We start from the raw sequence: 12,580 nt of genomic DNA on the forward strand, positions 1-12,580 counted from the left end.
ATAGACTCCCAGATGAGTTATCAGTGTGAAAAGAAAATGTTCTGCTCTTGGAAGGACCATACACTGTGGTCTTACCAGCTTACAACATAAGTAGTCATTATTCTATAGCGGCTTTGGAGGCAAAATTTAATTTAGCAACTTCATGAGACTTAATAAAATGTGGTGGAACCCCATTACTGTACTATGAATAGGGTAAGGCTCAAGTCTGGAAAAGGATATGGGCAAAATTGTGGTAATCCAGTACAGGAGTAAGAGCCTGTATACCTGTGCTTTCCCTGTAGACCTTTAATCCTCATTCCTGGCCTGTAGCTGTATTTCTGACAGCTATGTTTTCTAGGACCTTTAAGTACCTGGGTCACAGCTTAGCAATGCAGGCCTTATTGCATGCTTAAGCTCAATGATATCCACAGACTGTATTTTCTGGGTGGTCCAGACTGGAAAATGGGTTCTTAGCACAAAGTGGGGACAGACAAAATACGGACATATCAGTGTGGTGAAGGCATTCACCCTAGCTGTGGCAAATACGAGTTCAGTTTACTCTCCTGCCTGGAGAAGTTTAAGTCCACATTTCCCCACCTTTCTGTGGACTACCCTGCTCTTGGCTGTAAAAAGAGCATCTTGAAGCAAGGACTGGCACCCACATGGTCCCCATGTTAGGAGAAAGTAAAATTAAGGAAAAAAAATCATATTTGGTTTTGAAGAATGACAAAATTGAAGAGGAGGGAGTGGAGATTCAGAGAAAAGGGATTTTTGCTTGGCATCTCCACCATCCCAAGTGCTTGTCACAAGGATACTGTGCAAAAGGGGAGGAAGTAGGAAGAAGTGAAGCCCAAATGCATTCAGCTCTGTAAGCATCAATTCCAGATAATCTCTTTCGTGCAGCATGCGTGCATCTGTGTCTTATCAGGGCAAGGGAAGTGGTGCCATTATGTTCTACAGCCAGTATCAGCTTTTCATATGCGGTAACCTACACTGAGCTGCATTCTCAGCCCACTGGCTTTTCTGCCTTTTATTTGGAAATGCAGGGAACTCAGCAGCTCTGGACTCCACCCCAAGGTCCAGGCACCTCAAAATACAGCATCAGGTTTCATAAATCTTTTCAGCTCTAAACCCTTTCCCTATACAGAGTCATAGAATCAGCCAGGTTGGAAAGGACATTTAAGATCATCAAGTCCAACCATTCCCCAGCACTGCCAAGTTCACCATTAACCCATGTCACTGAGGGCCTCTATATCTAGCAGAGCACACAGCCTTTTAATCAGCATCTAGGTTCACGCCTGTCAGGGTCTTTGGCTTGTAAGAGTCACAACAGAAGAGAAACTAAACATGGTACCCAGCCCTAGCACCTCCAGGACCTGAACTGTCCCTTATATTTCTCTCCCCAGCTCCTAGCACCTGGTTCTCCTTCTAGATAATGAATTCTGCTTCCCCAGCTACCCAGGGAGAGGATTTAACAAGCTGAACCTGGAGCAGCTGCTGGCAGGGTTTGAACCTGTGCTAAGAATATGGGTCAGCAGAAAATCATGATTGCACAAATGCTGTTTCAGGGGTTTCACTAAAATGAAAAGGCCATGGAAGAAAGGGAAGGAGTTTGGTGGGTCAGTTCAAGAGTACATGCCATGTGTTCATCCGTGGAACAAAATATTCTGTTAAGGGTTAGCAGCTGGTGTCACTATCCAACAGGTGAGGTGCTGGGTGGCAGTGGTGTGTGTATGGTGCTGGGTGGGTCTGAGCTCTTCCCAGGAGGTGGCAAGAGCTGTCAGCACCTGCGAGCTCCTGCGATGCTTCGCAGGTTTGGGAGTAGGGTGCCTGGTGCTATAAACTCCCACTGATGGCAGCTGCAGTTGTGAAGCTGTGAAGTGCAGGACTGGCTGTGCTGCACATCCACCCCTTCATTTCGCCACTACCCATCAGGCACCCTGCACCCAAATCTGCGGAGCACTGTGGGATTGCAGGCAGGACTGCCAGGATCAGTCCCTGCATCGTCAGGCTGCTTCTCCCTCTGCCTGCTTTTGCCTGCATGGCTGATGGCCTTTCGGAACAACAAATGGCACTAATTTTGTACTGATTTCTTATGGGTACCCTGCCAAGGTCAACAGGCCTAAAATTTCACACATGTGTGCTACCCTAACAACATTTAATTTGCTGTTGGTTCTTTTTTCTCACATCTCTATTATTAAGGAGAAAAAATACCACTTTCCAAAAGGCGGGATGCAGCCGTATTAAAATCCCAGCTGTGTGAACGGCTCACAACAGATTCAGCAGATGCGGGCATGCTGATGGCAGGGTTTTGCATGCCAGCTGTGCCCTCTCTTGCTTCTCTGTGTCAGCTCTGTCGCTGATAGCTGGCAAGGGATGTGGGCCGTTAGGACCCTGTGTGGAGAGTTCAAGAGACTCATCTCCAGGCAAGTTTCTGCTGGCTTGCATTGGGTGCCAGGGAGGAGAGGAGGACTGTACTATCAAGGCTTGTCAGCAGCATAACTGTGCTAAATGAAACCCCCATGTGCTGAGTTAACTCTTCCGCGCCAAGCTGAGGAGCTGGGTTTTTTTTTCCTCTGCAGCCTCAGTCTTGCTTCATCCTTCAGCCAAAAGGGGATTCATTCTCCTGCTGCCTCAGCACACACTTAAAAAAAAACAGCAGGCTGAAGAAAGATTAAATTTTGGTCTTGTCAACCTTGAAAATGTTCCTTTAGCTTCTCACCGCCCACATGTGCTGCATGTATTCAGACACATATGCAAATAGGCAAATATAGTCATATGTGAGTGCATACACACAGAAAGACATACACTTGCACCTACATAGGTTTTGCATAGTAAGCATAACATTAAAGTATAAAGGACCAGAATGATGTATAAAATAAGAAAATCTCTCAGCTCACTGCAGGTTTAAGCCCACCAGACTGCTTTTTTGTCATCTTAATTCTCCAAATCTTGACAGAAACTGTGCTGCCATCTTCATTCTTTTTTTTTTTTTTTCCCCAAAAGTCCTACAGTTACCTGTGGGATGGACAGATAATTACAAATATTGACTGACTTTAAGGCAGAGAACAGTAAAACATTGCCTAGGGGATAAAAAATACCTGCTCCTCAAGTTGTCATGCATTGCCTGAAGGCAAAGAGACAGCAAAAAATACACAATCAAAAGGACCTATTTATATCTAAAGACAATTTCATTTCCCACTCTTATCCTCAGAGGCAGTCACTCTTTGTTGTTATTACCTGTAGGTCTGGTGTGCCCAAAAGGCCCAGTCAGATCAGGGATACTCTGTGCAAGATACTGCACAAAATACAGTAATGCTGTTTATTTTCTTTTTTCCGAAAATTACCTCCTAGAGCAGACTCCAGGGATGAGAGCAAGCCACAAGGTCTTATCCACTGCCAGGAACATCCCAGGAGGAGGAGAGGAATAGCTTCATTTATCTAACGCTGGCCTCTCACTCCTCTCCCATGTGGATGAAGAGTGTTTAAGGGTGCAAGTTTCCCTAAAGAAGATTGGGTCAGAGTTTTTGGATCAGTCTCAGAAGAGGCAGCTCCATCATTCCCACTGCTGTGGATCTGTACTCTGACTCCAGGGTGAAGAGCACTAGGGGAGCTGATGAGATAGCAAAGAAAACATGTCTTCAGTCATCAGCAGCTCTTTCTCTACCCAGTTCTGGTCTCCCCAGACAGCTGATACTTTGCAGTCCCAGAGAGCTGGTATTTCTTAGCAGCATCTTGCTGCTGGCATCTACACTTTATGTTCTGAGTCAGACATCCATGCTATATTGGCACACACAGTACCATTCTCTATGGCCAATAAAAATGTGTTTGTGCCTGTGTTCTTGGAAGTGAGTCCCCGTCTCTTCTCGACAGCATTTTGCTTCTGAGTTAGTGTTCAGATGGGAGGTAATTAGGTCCTACCAGGGGTCTGAATTTACCGCTAGCTCTGAAACCAAACAAATGCATGACACAACTCGTGTTCTCCATTCCTGAAAGTTGTCTCCAGCATTTACCTCTTTGGTCCTGGCTCTTTTCCCCTTGGAGCAGGTACCACCAGCCTTTGTGTCTCAGCAGCTGTAGTTAAGGCACCTGGGAGAGTGAGCGAGGAGGATGTTGGCATAGATGTAACATATGTTGTTAGCACAACACACAAGCATATCCCTCAGGCTACTTCGCTGCCATCTCTAATGCACACAGTGAAGTCTTTTATAACAGAAACATCATGCTTGTTCCCTTAGCCAGACAGAAAGAGTACGGATGCATTAGCAAGGTTTGTGCTTTCATCTCCCTGTACAGATTAAACAGAGACCCCACCATATGCTGTGATCCCAGAGCATGGTAAAATATTATGGTTAACATTCGGGGGCTGTAAACCATACTACTGAGATACCGGTGGATGCCCTCCACGAGTTCCCAGGCAACCTCAATGGTGAGTTTAAATAGTGTGAGTACTTGATAGATAGAGATCACCATCCAGCCAGTGCAACAATTAAAATCAAATGCAGAGTTATTACTGTGAGCATGTAAGAACATTATCAGGAGTATCAGATATAAAAGGGCACTCTGGCGCACTTTAATTCCTCTTACCCTTGTGGTACGTGCCTGTCTTAATTCCTGCAATAAATTCTCATCAGTTGGTGCTCAGGAGGTTGCGCTGCCCCAGCGATGCCCATTAACATTTTTTAACCTTTATGATTCTGCTTTTGTAATTAACCCAGCTTTTTGAAGCCTCATTTGCCAATTCTGTGTGATATGTTGGTTAAGTAGATCTCAGGGCTTCCAGTATGCATCCAGAGAACATGGCAACCAGAACAAAAACAATTTCAGCTCCATATACAGAGATATTGTCTTAAATTGTCATAACGTATAATTACAAATATTCACATCTTTATTTGTACACATTTATGCACACACCCATGTTTACATACATGTGTACATTTCTTACAGTGAATGACAACAGATAGATAGACAGATACTTGGCATGTACAGAACCTGTGAGTCTAAGAAGCCCAACAAGGATATTAGTTTCCTTGCTGGGGGAGACAGCTTATCAAGACCTATGTTTTTTGAAGTACAAAAACTCCTGGCTGCATAACAAGACTATAATCTCCCTGTTTGCCCACTGAAAGAGAAATGCTAGTGCTTTGACATAAATACACAGAAGCAGAAAAATTTGAACTTAAAGCTTCCTTTTGCTGAATGTGTGCTATATATCATACTTTAACCTAAAGATTGCTACAGTACCTGGAGGTGACTAACAGAATTAAGGTCAGAACAGAAGACGAATCCTCAGAGGATTTTTATGCTGGGCTTAAGACAAAGAATATTACTGACTTTCCAAAAGCAGAACTAGTGGGAAGAGATATTTCTATGCAGGTGTCAAAGAGATGCCTTTGGTTCATAGCTGCTTGCATATGTGCACAGACATATACTCACAAATGCAGACATAAGCACACATTTGATTACACACTTCTAAGAGAGAACATATATCTGTATATTTTAGCCTGTTTATATCTGGGGGTCTTAGTACTATTGTGAATGCATTGAAAATTTGCTAGCCTATTTTTTAACCTCTATAGGCTAAAAAAATATTTGTATCTGTAATTTGCATTGCTATTGTGCATGCACTGAAAATGTGTTCTTAGTGGTCATTCATATTCCTCCCATTTCCCCCTACCATTCAAATGCATCTACTTCTGAATTTTTTCCTATGAGGATACTAGTTTCTATCACAAAATTATTACTTGCATGGTATGTTCCAGTATTATACTTTAGTGTTCAGTTTGATGTCAGAATATTTAAGAACAGGGGAGGCATGATGATAAAAGATTGACTCCCTGTACCCGAATTCTCTCATAGAGATTTCATGGGAACAATACAGCCCCATACATTTTTAAATGTAGCATTTCTAATTAATTTTGATCATTTCACCTTTCACCAGTTGATAATGATAGTTAATATCACATTCAAGTCATTAACCAGCTAACCAAGAATGAAGATAAACATCTTGGGCCACATCATTTAGTTTTGGAAAACTGGCCACATTTCAAGAATGAGAGAGAGATTCTCATTTGACTGACTGTTCAGCTAGTACAGTGTTGACAAATTGCATGACTAGTGCTGAAAAAAATTCTCTAGAATCTCCATCTTGCTAAAAATGCAAATATCTTGATGCTTTTTTTTAAACAAACAAACAAAAAAGCAATGAAACAGAAAGTTTCCCCTGGAATATGTTGATTGAGCAATATTAAAGGTTAACCTTCCCATGCTGCAGAAGGTCAAATGTACCCCCTTCCTGGGGATTAGCTCTCTGGTAATTCAAGCTACAACAAAACATATGCCTTTGCCTCGCTTCTCCCCCAACCCTGGCTCTTCTTAGGGTTTCCTGCAGGACTCCCATCTGTTAGACCAGTCATTTTCCTGGTGTGTATATAGCAAGAGCTATAATTATCTAGGTATAGATATGTAAAAGATAGATGATACACATAAATGATACAGATGCGTATATCCATACACACGTACCTACACATTTGTAAATCTGGACTCTCTGAAGCCTCTGCTAGAATTACTGCTGATGTCAACAGAGCCCAGGTGTGTGAGCTTATATGCAGGTGCAGTCGAGTAGTGCATTAACAGTAACATCAATCAGAAACTTCCTAACAGAGTATTTTCCTGTTAGAAAATGCGAGTTTGTCCAGAGGGAAATATTTCATGAAAATGTACTAATTATGCTGACATTTCTTTTGCAGACAGAAATAATAGAAAGCATATCGATTGGGTCGAGATATCACCCATTTTAGACATGTTTGGAATGGAACATACTGGTACTTTTTCCAAACTCTTTTGCGTTCAGGAAAGTTTATCTATTAAATTAAAATTAAATTCAAATAGCAGATGAAAAAAATATTTTATTTTATAAAAATGGAACTCCTTAGTCAACATAATTTTTTTTTTTTTTTTGGTGGAGAAATGGTTTCGCCAGAAATTTGAGAGAGATTTTTGGGTTTTGCTGCAGCTTCAGAGATTTTTCTCTTTTTTTATTTTTTAATGGTGCAATTCCCAGTGAAACTCAGTCCTAAAGAAACTAGTTCAATCACAACCACATTTTGTGCATATTTTCCATGGGGGCAAGCTTAAAAGGTCTGAAATGGAAAGCTGAAGAGAGCACCATGGCCATGTTTTCATTAGTCCAGACCAGGGCTCTATAGAGGCACCCTGGCTTTACACTCTATACAACCTCTGGATGCTCTGGGAGCTATCTCAAGAGGACCGCTGAAACCAAAGGGAGCTCTCTTAGGGTCTCACACCTAAACATATGGGCTCAGAGTTCCTCTCCACCTGTGAATTATAAAACCTCAGCATCTTTTCAGTGCTCAACCAATAACAATATCATATCAACAAGGGAGAAAGAAACTTGCTTGTAGTGCCTTTTAAAAAATGACATAATAAAGCAATGGTCTTCTTATCTGAGACACTTACCAGTAAGAGGCTATTATAATTTTTTCCTCTATCCTTTAGAAACCTTGTGAATAGATTTATTAAATCTCATTTGCTGTTAAATGTGCTACATAGCACTTTGTAAGTGGGTTGTGTTCGGTGTTGAATAAAAGAACAGGATGTCACAAACCCCTCGTTATTTTAATTTTGATATCTATAGTCATCGTTTCAAGTTGATGAAAGACATGTACCGTTCACAGCAAAATGGTATTGTTTTACTTCATTCTGAAACATTTTTGCAATGAGAAAAATGACCATAGCTGAGTCCTCAATTTTCCATCAGAGATAGATAATTTTATCGTCAGGCTGATAGTTACGGGATTATGTCTGTTCTGGAAACGTTGAAAAACCTGTCACACTGTAGATAAATTGCAACCTCAGTAGCACTGGAAATTCCAAAATACAATTCAGGTGATACTATTATGAACATCAGAATCAATCCCGTAGTTCTGAAGGAACCAGGATTAGGGAAAAAGTTAAAAAAAAACCCAACCCAGCACTGTTCACATATCGAAATTAAAACAGTCACTGATGACTCCACAAAGAGACAGCTCAAATTATCCTCACAATTATCAGGTAGAAGACTGCAAATTATACTCCCAGTTCACAAAGAAAAAGCAATCTAGAGGAGAACTGCTGATTTACATAATCAATATAATACAAATTCAGGGAGGCCACTTTTCAGCACACACAAAAAAGAAAGCAGAGCAGGAGATGGGATTTGCACTAGGCAGATAATGGAAGTAGAACCCTGCTGAGAGAAAACTGAGATAAAAGAAAAAGGACTTTAGAGGGAGGAGGCAGGACAGCACCACCTTGCCTGTGTGCCAACCCAAGTGCTGGCTCTAAGAAAGCTGCAGTGGGGGAGATGATTTAAGGTATCTTTTCATAATGTCATCTGAAATGGAGAGTAAGCCGCTGGACTGGCTTCTTGCAGTCTAAAATGTTCTTTGCTGGAAGTCGCAAGTATCTGATGGTTTCCAGGAGACAGAGGCAGATCCTTACTTCTTTTAATTGCAATATTCAAATTCTAAATTACAGTGTTCAATTTTAATTATAACATTCAATTACAATTAAAATATTCCAAGTACCTTTGGACTGTGATGATCCAATGAATCGAACCTGTTCATTCCCCACCCCACCTCTTTTTATGGTGTACATGCTCCAGGAGATGGCTTAACAGCTCAAGAATCTGAGAAGTATGCCACAAAGTCAGTCACACTGAAAGAGTCCTTCCCCTAAGCATCAGATAGCTGTGAAGGACCAAATGTCTTACAGTTATTCTTATATGGGTATTTCTACCTGCAGCATCTCACTGCTGGAGGGAAGCTGCTCATTCCCAGGCATCACTGCAGGAGACATCCATTTTGTAGATGTGGCCTAAAAAGTTGATGAACGTGTTCATTTGGGCTTGTAGCTGAAACTGCAAACTTGTAAATAAGAACAGACTCAATTATAAGAGTCCCAATTACAACTGGCTCGGTCCAAAGGTAGGAGGTGATTCCCATGGGATTGTGAGCACTGATTATCAGGGAGCTGGTCCTGCAAGATTGGTTTTGGTCTCTGGCCACGGTCTAAAAAGGGCTTAGACACATTTGTAACTTTAAGCATATTTCTGTGTGGAGTCACTGGGACTCTGGGAGCTCAACACTGGACCCAGCCCAGATGAACTTGTGGAAAGCAGCAGTGATGAGAACGGGTATGTGTGCGGCTGGCCAGGCTTTAGCCCTTGCGTGGTCCTCCCCAAGAAAATGTCTCAGGACACGAGCTGCAGTGAGTGCAAGTGTGTGCGTGTGTAAACAGGCCACAGCAAATACAGCATGCAAAAGTAAGTGGCCAAGCATGGGTCATCAGGTCTGTGCAACTGCAAAGCCATTATTCTCGTTAGGCTTCTTCCTTTGCTCAAAAGCAGCTGAAATGCAGTGCTGGAGCCAACAGACCGAGCTGTGAAAACATATTTCGGTGCCATGGCAGAAACTCCCTCCTGCTTGTATTGGCAAAACTCCCTCTGACTCCCATCAGGGGGGTCCCAGCCCAAGCGTGGCATGGTTCATCCTCTGGATTGCTGAACCGGGACCAAGGCAGGCCGAAATGAGCTGCCAGAAAGCTGATCGCAGCACTCTGCTGCTCTGGACCATGGCGAGTGATGCAAGATTCAAAACCTTGGAAGGAAACTAAAAATACATTTACTGGGAAATAATACATTCTTTCTAATCTGAGTCAAACCTAAAAATTAAACAGCTATAATTATCAAACCTAATTTAATTAAAACTAGCTACTCACCATCTGGTGTTATTTGTATAAATTTGGAAATCTACTATTTCATATTAAATTCCTCCATTTAACAAATTATGTTAGAGAATATATTTCTCCACTATAATCATTATGTAATTGATAATTTTACAAATTATATTTCCTTCCACTTGATAGAAATATATTTTGTATAATAGCAGGGCAGATGATCTGCTACTTTTTTCATCAAAACTGAATTTAAAATTAGGACTTGCACCATCAATAAAAAATAATTCACTGAAGTAGAAAAATGTATGATGAGGCAGGATTTTTTTATTTCTCAGCTTGGTCATTGAGAGTATAAATGGGAACTCCACGGGATTTTTTCTGCAGATGTAATTGTATATGCAGATATATAGTACTGTATGTCTACTCTGTGTATGCTATGTTCTGTAATAGCAAGTGAAGAACAGGAGTTTGATTTGAAGAGCTCTGTACTTTCTTTCCTGATCAGTGTGGAAAAGTATGGTTTTAGACATTTTAAAATGTATTGTCAAAAATCTATTTCTCTCCAAAGACATATAATGAACATTTATACAGTGATATGTAAAACTAATGCCAAAATAACAGAGAACATCGCAAGAAGACTACGAATTGATTAACAGCTAAATATGAATATTTGACACAGCGAGCATGGGAGTCGTGGGTTTCTCAGTGACTTCTTTAAAGACTTTTTGACACGTAGGTATTTCTACAAGAAAGGAGAGCAACCTGTAAGTATCATTAAATCCATTGCAATGAGCTCAACTGGATGTGTTGACAGAAGGATACACACAGTGGGCATGCACAGGAGGCTGCAGGATGAAGAGAAATCACAGTGAAGTGTTGAGATAGCAGAATGGGTGCAGTTTAGGACACAAGCTACCTAACTCAGGTTTGGAGACATGGAGTTTATCCCAACTTGCCTGCTGATCTGCAACATGAATTTGAATTAATCTGTTCACGTGTTCCCAATTGATGCAGATTGTGAGGACTTCTGGGCAGTGGATGTTCTCCAGCTGTACTTGGGTCAAGACAGAGGAGCTCTTAGTGGTGACCTTAAGGCAGCACTGTAAAAATAAGTAACAGCAAAATGCAACAGACTAAATGCATCATTCAGACCGGATGCTGAGAAAAAGGAAAGGAAACAGGGGAAAGAAAGAGGAGGAAAAAAATGCTTCCTCAATCATAAAAAGACACATTTTCAAAAATATATTTGCACTGAAGGTTTTGTCATGCCATCTCCTGTGACTGCAAAAAACATGAGTTAGTAAGCCACCTATTTGCAATTCCCTAAGAATAAATGCAGGGAATTCCCTAAAATATAAATGCAGGGACACTCCTAAGCCATGCACAGTGACTCGAGATCTTCCTCAGAGTGAAGTATTCATTAGTAACAATAGCATATAGAAATGATAAAGGAAAGAGTGCTCATGTTTAGCTTATTTGATGAACAATTATCTTCTATGTAGGAACCTTGGCTGGTCTGAGTTTCCTGGGTCTCCCCAGCAAGCAAGTTGCTTCCACCCCTTTTTCCCTTATGTGGCACCCAGGCTTTTTCATGGCTTTTCCCTGGCCCTGCCCTGGAGCTCCCTCCTTGCAGTGGGCCACTGCATTATACAATAGCTCTGTTTTACTGATGAACGACTTGCAAAGTTTCACCCCCTTTTTACTCATCAGTATTTATAGCACGCAGCAGCAGCAGCCAGTGCATCATGTTTGGTACTTTGCTATTTAACAGGCAAATGAATCCATCACAGATGAGTTTTGTTGTTCAGCTACTGTTGGACTCTGCCCTTATAGGACCCTAAACCCGATGATGTTTTTTGGGCATGAGCTGCTTTACAGCACAAGGGGCCAAGCAGAAGAGCACGAAGGAGCCCAAACGCAAGATGCTCAGATGTGTGCAGAGAATGCAACATGACAAACTGCTAGGTTTGGTTAAATCGGGACTGTTAATTATAGCAGTTTAAATTGGGTTCTGACTCAGATTTTGAATTCATAGTGGCAAGATGACAGCCTGGAGAAGGTGTTTGCAAATGGCTGACTCAGAGGATGATGATCAGCACAACGGTGCCTTCTGCCTGTGCTAGTACTATGTGTTTATAGGAGCGATGTTATAAGGTGACAGTTGCCAGTTCAGCTCCACCCCTTGATCTGTTCACCAGAGATTATGAAGCCTGGAAAGACAAAATGAGCAAATGGAGGAAGGAGCATATTAATTGGGTGAGTACAAAATGGCAATCCGCCATCTCTTTTAGTGCTCTGTCCTCTTCTTTCCACACGTAATGTCAGGTTTCCAGATTTTTCTGTAGGCATGCAGCTGCTTTTGACTTGAGTTGATGAAGTGGCTTCTGAGAGAAGAATGACTAGTTCCTAAATACTCTCTCTGAGACAGAGCTACAGAATGCCGGTTCTCCAAACCCGGTTCTAAAAATTATGAGGCTGCAGACAAGGGAGGCCACAGCTCCTGGTCCCTACTGAGAGACCCCAGGAATCCAGTGCCCTTGGTGGGGCTGCAGGAGCCAGGGGCTCCCAGGACCCCTCCGGCATCTGGGGGTGCCAGAACCTGGGAGTCCAGCACTTCCCTGCAGGGATAGACCCTGGGGAAAAGCTGCCTGATAGGAGGGCTGCAAAACCTGCCTTAATTTCTGACCAAATTCCACCAGAATTGAGCACTGGTGCTGGAAATACCAGATCTAACAGATCTCCAGTGTTGTCTCTCCTCTCCCAAAAATGATTTTGTTTTTTTTTCTACCAGTTTGCCTTGAAGTCATTTCATTCATGCTTTCATGCAAAATGAAAATATCCAAGATTTCCTTCCATGTGTACT

General features: G+C 41.9%; 1 long non-coding RNA gene across 1 annotated transcript in view; it reads left to right on the plus strand.

Annotated features, from left to right (window-relative positions):
- Positions 1 to 11,757: 11,757 nt before the first annotated feature.
- Positions 11,758 to 12,580, plus strand: part of LOC134158337 (uncharacterized) — an 82,333-nt gene continuing 81,510 nt past the window's right edge. Inside the window, exon 1 of the long non-coding RNA XR_009962726.1 lies at positions 11,758 to 11,973. This is a non-coding gene — a long non-coding RNA (uncharacterized LOC134158337). The remainder of the gene's footprint in view (positions 11,974 to 12,580) is intronic.

Source organism: Pezoporus occidentalis, unplaced genomic scaffold (assembly GCF_034315485.1).
Source record: "Pezoporus occidentalis ecotype Australia unplaced genomic scaffold, CSIRO_AGI_Poc_V1 ctg13, whole genome shotgun sequence".
Classification (NCBI taxonomy): Eukaryota; Metazoa; Chordata; class Aves; order Psittaciformes; family Psittacidae; genus Pezoporus; species Pezoporus occidentalis.